We start from the raw sequence: 9,098 nt of genomic DNA on the forward strand, positions 1-9,098 counted from the left end.
GGTAGACAAAACCCAGAAATGGTCCTTATCCATTACCAGAGAAATAGATAAACTGAGTACATTCGTACAATGGAATACTACTCTGCAATAAAAAGGAGCAAGCAATTAACACACACAGCATTGGCTTGTCTTAAAAACAAGCTAAGAAGAGTATCCACAGTTTGAGAATGACCGCTTTACTTAAATACTTAGAATTGTTCAGTTCTATACAACTTTTGGTTTTCATGGTATTGTTTTCTCAGTGATGCAACAGAAATGACACCTGTTTGCTCTGAGCTTCTGGTCTAAGAAGTACTTCCATGAGCACTACAACTCAACAATAGGTTTCAGTACTATAAAGGAATTTTGAGATCATCTACCACAAGTCCCCAATCCCTTTTTAAAAATCTCCCTGCATCTAAGAGCCAGGTGCAGAGGTGTACTCCTGTAGTGCTAGCAGCTGGGGAGGCTGAAGCAGGAGGATTGAGTTCAAAGCCAGCCTCAGCAACTTAGTTGAGGCCCTCAGTAACTTAGGGCCTGTCTCTAAATAAAATATTTAAAAAGGGTCTGGGGATGTGGCTCAGTGGTTAAGCATACCTGGGTTCAATTCCCAGAACCAAAAATAAATAAATAAATAAATAAATAAATAAATAAATAAATCTCTCTAAGGTCAGATAACTGATACCAAAATAGAGAGGAGGAATAAGTTCCAGGGTTCTACAACAGTAGAGTGACTATAGTTTACAATAACATATTTTATAGTTTATAAAGAACTAGAGGGGATGGAGGATGAAACTCAGTGGTAGAGTGCTTGCTTAGCATGGGGGTGGTCCTAGGTTCCATCTCCACCACCACAAGGTGAAGAGAGAGAGGGATGGAGGGAGAGAAGGGAAAAAACTAGAAAAGAGGAGTTCAAAAATTCCCAGCACCAGAAATGATAAATGTTTAAGGAGATGGAAATGCTTGATTTGATCATTACACACTGTATACACATATCTAATTGTCACACAATACCCCAGAAGTATGCACAATTATTACAGATCAGTTATAAATGTAAATGATAAAAAACTAAAGTTTTAAAAAATATTTTTATTTGTTCTTTTTAGTTACACATGATAGTAGAATGAATTTTGACATATTAGACAATATGGAGTTTAACTTCCCATTCTTGTGGTTGTGCATGATGTGGAGTTACACTGGTTGTGTATTCATATATGAACATAGGAAAGTTCTGTCCACCTTATTATACTGTCTTTCCTATTCCTATTCCCCCTCCCTTCCCTTCAGTCCCCTTTGTCTAATCCATTGAACTTCTTTCCTCCTCCCTGCCCCTTACTGTATGCTAGCATCTGCATATCAGAGAGAACATTTGGCCTTTGGTCTTTTGGAATTGGCATATTTCACTTAGGATGATAGTCTCCAGTTCCATCCATTTCCTGGCAAATGCCATAATTTCATTTCTCCTTATGGCTGAGTAACATTCCATTGTGTATATACCACATTTTCTTTATCCATTCATGTATTGAAAGGCACCTAGGTTGGTTCCATAGCTTGGCTATTGTGAATTGAGGTGCTATAAACATTGATGTGGCAGCATCACTGTGGTAATCTGATTTTAAGTCCTTTGGGTATAAACCAAGGAGTGGGATAACTGGGTAAAATGGTGGTTCCATTCCAAGTTAAAAAACTAAAATTTTTAAAAGTCTCCCTAAAGTATACCAGCAGTTTTGCTTTTTGCCTTGTGAAACCCTGAATGCTAAAAAACAGAATTGCCATCAATTTAGGATCTTGCTTTTCTTCCAAGTCTTCATCTAAAACGCCAATTTTCCTTTTACAGCATGGCCCATATAGACAGCAGATTGATCCAGATATTTTTGCTTTCCATTTATTTCTTCTGCAATTTCCCAGCTTTAACACCTACCCTCAGACCTCCCCAGCCCTTCTTTCCTACCATTTACCTTTGTTCCTCTAGCAATTTTTGGTCATTGTTTCTAGTTGTTTTGTACCTATAGTTATAAAAAAATTCTGCTTCCACATTTGTGCTTTTTTCTTCTTTTCTCCTGGTGGTGCTGGGGATGGAATCCAGGGCCTTGCCTGTATTAGGTAAGCACTGTACCACTGAGATACACCCCAGCCTCTCTTTCTAAGGCTTTATATGCGTTGGTTTTTCTGAATCTTTTCAGACTCTCCAGAAAGCTTGCTACTCATGTGCCATTTTCTTAAAGTTTTATTGAATATCTCCATAATATTCTCACATGCAATGTGTTCTCAAACAACCCTGACTAGGGGTGAAGGATTATAAATTACTACCTGCAGGCAGCAAAGTACCTAGGGGCAATAAATTAGCCATTACCTTATTCATTCATACTTGGTCAGTTTCTCTTAAAATTAATTTGTTAGCGGAGTCTACTTCAGCTTCCAAATTCCTAATCAACTCTTGCTTTACAGAAAACAAAATTACTTCTACTCCCAGAGTATCTGGGATTACAGGTATACGCCACGAAGCCCAGCTAAATTTAACTTTTGAAAAAAATAGGTTATTCACTTGCTTGATTCAAAAATCAAAATAAACACAGTTCCTATATGACTTATTTCCTTACCTATTCCACAGAGATAACCACTTTTACTTATTTCTTATGTTTCTTTTCCTATTTCTAAGCCAATGCATCCAAACCAATATGAATATATTTCTTATGTCCCTGTCCTTGTTTCTCAGAAAAGATAGCATCCACTAGTCTCTACCTTAGTGTTCTCACTTAATAATAAAGCGTGTTGTTTTTTATTTTGGTACATAAAGCATTTTCTCATTTTTAAAAATTGTCTTTTAATTTTATTACTATCCAAAACTGGGCAGAGGAATGAGGTGGAAGGGATCAAGAACTTGGGGGAGCAGGTGGGTGGCACTATCTTACTCAGGAAACACAGGACTTTATAAGATTTCAAGGTGGGCTGGGGTTGTGGCTCAATGGTAGAGCACTTGCCTAGCACGTGTGAGGCACTAGGTTTGATCTTCAGCATCACATAAAATATATATATATATAGTTTTAAAAAAAGATTTTTAAGGTGCAGGAACTGGGGGAGAGAAGAACAAGGTATCTTCCCTGCTAAGAACTGGCAACTTAGGGCAATACTATGGGTCCAATGCTTCTGAGGGGAGGGTGGCACTGCTCCTAGTAATGGGTCAATTTCTGCGACCAACATGGCTATTAGCCTAGGGAAAGTAACAAACTGGGAACTGAGCTAAGTTAGTTTCCTTCTTCCAACAGGAGACATGGCTGGACAGGATTGTGCAGACTCAACAAAGTGAAACCAGCCAGTAACCAGTCAGTGTCCAATGCTACTCATTAGGCCTGAAGGTCCCCTCAGCAGGGACAGTTCTTTCTGGTCAGTGACTTCTGCTAGAGCTGGAATGCTCTGGGGGTAAGGGCAGTAGAAGTTGTCACGTAGCTTCACAGAGAAGCTGAATGTCACAAAGGAAGATGTCTATTAAGTCACAGTCCATCTCCTGCACAATCTGGGAGATAAGGTGGCTCTTCTGACCAATCAGGATCCTCACATGAGATTCTCTGGGTACCAGAAAGTTCTGTTGGATTATCAGCTCCCCACTTGGTCCTTCCACTGTCTTCTGCTGCACATTGTAGGGCACCTCCTGGGGCAAGTACTCTTAAGAGTTTCTCTTAGATTTTGCTGGTACAGATCTCTTTAGGTGTCGGGCTAGTGAGGACTCCACTGTGGAACTCCCAGGCCTCTGGTTGGGCCTGTGCCAAGAAGTTTTGCTTTAGGATCTTCATATCCTCTTGGCTTAGAGCTGACAACATGAAAATCTCCTAGAAGTGGGGCCAGCTAATCCTCTGAGCATTTTCCTCAGACTGTGTATTTAGGTCCCTAGCTGCTGGCCTAGGACAATGGGTGTCAGGCCTGCCTCATGTTGAGCTTCTTTCCATTAACCGAAGAAAATTGAATAGTGATTATCTTGTCTCTAGAAAATAATGTTATGGAGAATGCATTTTCATTTATATTTCTTCTTCTTCAGTGAGAGCTTCTGTGAACTCCAGGAGAACTGACTTCTGCTTCAGGCAATCTTGTTCAAGATAATGATGCTGGGGACCTGGGAGAACTCAATCAAGCCCTGGAGCATGTAGGGGCTGAGCTGGTTTCAAGTCCGCTTGTCTGGGACATCCACAAAAACTATAACAATATTAGCAGGGCTGAGGTTGTGGCTCAGTGGTAGCATGTTTGCCTAGCATGTGAGAGGCACTGAGTTCGATTCTCAGCACCACATATAAACAAATAAATGAATAAAGGCCCATCGATAACTAAAAATAAAAATAAATTTAAAAAAAGATTAGCAGATCCTGTGCTCTTCCATGGATCTTCCAACAAAGAGAGCTCCAAATGGTGCTTTTTCTGTTTAACAGGACTGATGATTTCACGTGTTCAAGTAGAATCACCTGAATTTCCTTCTCTGTGATGACCCCCAGAGCCTGGCAATGAGTAGTGTGTACCTTCTTGGAGACAGGGAACACTTTTAGGCCCAGCAGCTGGTTAGAGAGCCTTGACTTCCCTGCATTGGGGGCTCCCAGGAGGACCACTCGTAGAATCCAAGGATTCTCAGGCATGTCAGGGGGATGAACCAAGAGGAGATTCTGCTCATCACTATACATGGACCCCTTGGTGGCACATGAAGTCAGCAAACTATCAGGCTGAGAGACTCCAATGAAGTGGTCCATAGCTGAGCCCTGGCCGTAATGGAGAGACGTTGAGACCAAGTGGGGACTAGAGAAAGCAGCAGCTCCCACACATGACTTACACCTCCTTTGACAGCCTAAGAGTGGATGAAGTGTGCCACCCATTCCCTCACCATGTGGGGACCCAGATGCCAGACTCCTAACCCAGCATGAACAAGCCCGGCCCCACACCTCATTTTCTCATTTTTTGATAGCAAAAATAGTGTTCCACTGTATGACTACATCATGATTTTTAATTAGTCACTGATAAACTGGGTTGTTTCTAAATTTCTGCTGTTATAAACAATGCTGCAGTAACCTGACATATGTGTCAACAAAATTGAATAGTGATTATCTTGTCTCTAGAAAATAATATTATGGAGAATGCATTTTTATTATACTTTTCTCCATTTCTAAATTTACAATTAATATGTATCATTTTTATAAGGAAAACCAATAAATGTTCTTGTGTTTATAGGATATACTTTTTAATTATCTAACTCCATTTGCAAACAATGGTTTTTAGTTAGAATTCTTAGAGCTGTTGAAAGGTGGCAGTCTTATATCTTGGTGTGTACAGCAAACTTAAGAGAGTGGACCCAGTCATCTAAAAGTGGCTTTATGGGAGTTGGCTAAGCTTCCAAAAGCAAGTCTCTACACTCACCAACTCCTCCCTCAAAATAAAATAAATGTCACCGAAGTACCAGAGGCCCTTTTTTGAACAATGAAGGACAATGGAGATCCAAGATGGTTTGCATGTATCTATTCTCATGACAAAATGTCTCATGACATTTTGTGGTGCTTATTAAGTTCCCTAACTTTATTATCTGCTGCCTACTATGACACGAGGCCATCTTAAAATAGCTTAACATTCCCCCACACCAAAACAAAATAGTATATTTGGGAAGAGAAGATAGTGGCTTTAACTTGCATTTCTGTGGTTGTTGATAAAGGTAAAGGTGATTACCTTTTTCTGTTGACCGATTATTAGGGCTTCCTCTTCCAAATACCCATGTTCTTTTATCTAACCATGTTTCTATAATTTACTGCATTGTCTACTGTCATTTTCATTTTGACTTATTGGAGTTCTTTATATATTTTAAAATGTTTGAATATTACATATGTGTCAAATTCTTCACATCCTCGATTTTAAATTTTGTTTTTTTGGTATCTTGTATGATACCAAACTTTTAAATATTAATGTAGTATAGAAAGTTGGCCATATACTATATGGTATATCAGCATAGTAGAGGAAAATGAACTTTTTAATAAACAGTATTGGTGTGATTTGTTAGGTAGGCAGAAGAAGAAAAAGTGGGATCTGATATATTCCAAATAGATAGGAGATTTTAAAGTTAAAAAAAAACTAAGCCATATATGTCTAGAAGGAATCATAGACAAATTCTTCTGTAACTCAGGAGCACAAAAAGCTTTCCTAACTAGGACTCAAAAATCAAAAGCAAGAAGGAAAAATACTGGTAAATTTGACCATATAAAATTGAAAAAGAAAACCACATGCCAAAAACACCATAAAGTGAGGTAAACAACAAATGGAAAATGGGGAAAAATATTTGCAACTTGTATCACAGATAAAGGTTTAAATCCTTGAATTATTTGTTTAAAAACAGAGAACAAAAAAGGCCACCTACTCTGGAGAAAAAAAATGAGAAAGAAAAATGAACACACATTTCAAGAAAAAGAAATGCAAATGGCTTTAAGCATATGAAAAGATGCTCAACCTGCTGGTAATAAAAGAGATGCAAATTAAAGTTACACTAAGATACCATTTCTCATCTATCAGATTGGCAAAATCCAAAAGTTTAATAACACACTGGCTAGAGCCTCCGGTACAATGTTGAATAGAAGCAGTTAAAATAGACTTTTTGGTCTCATTCCAAATGCACTCAGTATTTCACCATTAAGTATGATGCTAGCTTAGGCTTTATAGAAACCTTTTATCAGATTGCAGATATTCCCTTTTATTCTTAGTTTGTTGAGTCTATATTTTTATCATAAATAATTGTTTAATTTTATTAAATGCTTTTTTCTGTATCTCTGAGTGATAATATGGCTTTTTTCCTTTATTCTGCTAATGAGGTGAAATGAATTGATTTTCAAATGTTAAATGGATCTTGTATTCTGAAATGAATCCCATTTGGTTATATGTAATGTCCTTTTTTATGTATTGGTGGATTTCATTTGTAATTTTCTTTTCTAGGATTTTGGAGTCTGTTCATTGGGAATATTAGCATTTACTTTTCTTCTTGTAATGTCCTTTTAGGTTTTAGTATCAAAGTTAAGATGGCTTCAGGAAAAAAGTTTGGTAATGTTTCTGCTGTTTCTATTTTTTGTAAAAGTTTTAAATAAGAATGACATTATTTCTTCTTTAAATGTTTGGAAGAATTCACCATTAAAGCCATCTGGGCCTGGAGTTTTCTTTAGGAGAGGCTTTATATTATGAATTCAGTTTCAATAACAGATATAGGAATCTTTGGATTTTATTCAGATTTTCTATTTCTTGTTGAGTAAATTTTGGTAAATGGTGCTTTTTGAAAAATTTCTCCATTTCATGCAAATTTTCGTATCTTGCCTTTCCTGTACTAACTGTATCTAAAAGTAACCAAATAGTTGATGAGGAAATATTGTTTAAGCAATTCAAGCTTATAAATTATTTGTTGAAGATCAAAATTAACTTAGAACACTGCTATTTTATAACCCCAAATGAAATAATAGATCTAGGCAGTGATCGTTAATGGTTGTTGAAAACATTAAGTTATAAGCTGGTGGGAAATTGTATAATAGCTGACTTATAATAGCTGACACCTGAAGCCACTGATCAATTTTAGCATCCTCAAAAGAGAACTAACCAGCTATTATATGTCACTTCTTGAAACACAACATTAAGTGCACACTATTACTTATGAAATATTCTTGCTAAAAAACAAGAATCAGGGTTGGGGATATAGCTTAGTGGCAGAACATTGCCTGGCATGTGGGAAGCCCTCAAACAAACAAATGACAGCAACAAAAACCTGATCATCTGTAGATTTAACTGCCAGTTTATGGATAATACAGGGGACAAAAGAGGGTGTTAACATGACAAGGATGCAATTGCAAAATCCAAAATATAGGAAATTCTCATGACCTGGTTTCAACAAATAATTTGTAAGGAAAAAAGAAAAAGAAAATGGGTCCAATAATCAAAACTAACAGCAACAAAATACAATATCTGAACCATGTTTAGATACTGATTTGAAAAAAATCAGCTGTAGTAAAAGGGAGAAAAATGAGATAATTGGAAAAATTGGAACAGTGAGAGGATGTTTGATATTACTAAGGGATTATATTGTTGATTTTTTTGGTGTGATGACAGTAACAGTATTTTTTTTTTAAAAAGAGTCCTTACCTTTTATAGATGCATATAGAAGTATTTAGTAGTGCTAGGCACAATAGTGCATGCCTGTAATCCCCACTACCAAAAGAAATACTTACTAGTGAAATATATTTACTAATGATATATCTTGGATACACTTCAAAATAAATTAGGGGGCTTAGTTAGAAGTAGTGGGAAAGTGTAGCTGAAATAAGACTGGCCGCGTGTTGATAATTATTGAAGCTGAGCAATGAGTATATGGGGTTTCATTATATTATTCTACTTTGACACATGTTTGAAAATTGCCATAATAAAAGATTTTTTAGGGGGCTGGGGTTGTAGCTCAGTGGTAAAAGCACTTGCCTAGCATGTGTAAGGCACTGGGTTTGATCCTCAGTACCACATAAAAATATGTAAATAAAATAAAGGTATTGTGTCCATCCACAACTAAAAAAACATTTTATTAAAAAAAAAGTTTTATAGAACTGTAACTGGGCTGAAAACATAGGTGCCATTCACAGACTAAAAATTGTGAAATTCAGGATGTCTGAAGCAGATGGGATCAGACTGGAAGAGGAAGCCAGAAGCCAGGAAGCCACAGATCAAGTCATCAGAAGGGTTCTCGCCAAAGGAAGAAAAGGTGGAGAAAAGGTGGCTCGTGGCTGTCTGAAGTTACGTATTTTCAAAATTTATTGGCACAAGTAGAGACATTTAGACTCCTTTCTTTCCACCCTGGCTTCACTGGAACAGAATTGCTTGCAGGAAAAGTCCATGTTCTCTTAAAAAAAAAAAAAAAACTGGCCCTAATGAGGATGTCAAAACTTGAGAGAGAATTGGCACTATCCCAGGGACAGGGAATAGAAAACACAAAAGGGCTTCACCCTCTAGCTTTCCATGAGGTCCTTTATGGAACTGCACTTGCTCTCCTTCCCCCTCCCCCACCCCGTCTACCTACAAGGAAGCCCTCCTGCTGTTAATAATGCATGTTGCCTTAAAGAGCCTGTGTCCAGCCCTTCTCT

General features: G+C 37.5%; 1 pseudogene; it reads right to left on the reverse strand.

Moving 5' to 3' along the window:
• Positions 1-1,652: 1,652 nt before the first annotated feature.
• On the reverse strand, positions 1,653-8,887 carry LOC125614095 (annotated as a pseudogene).
• Between the last annotated feature and the right edge of the window lie 211 nt (positions 8,888-9,098).

Source organism: Marmota marmota, unplaced genomic scaffold (assembly GCF_001458135.2).
Source record: "Marmota marmota marmota unplaced genomic scaffold, marMar, whole genome shotgun sequence".
Taxonomy (NCBI): domain Eukaryota; kingdom Metazoa; phylum Chordata; class Mammalia; order Rodentia; family Sciuridae; genus Marmota; species Marmota marmota.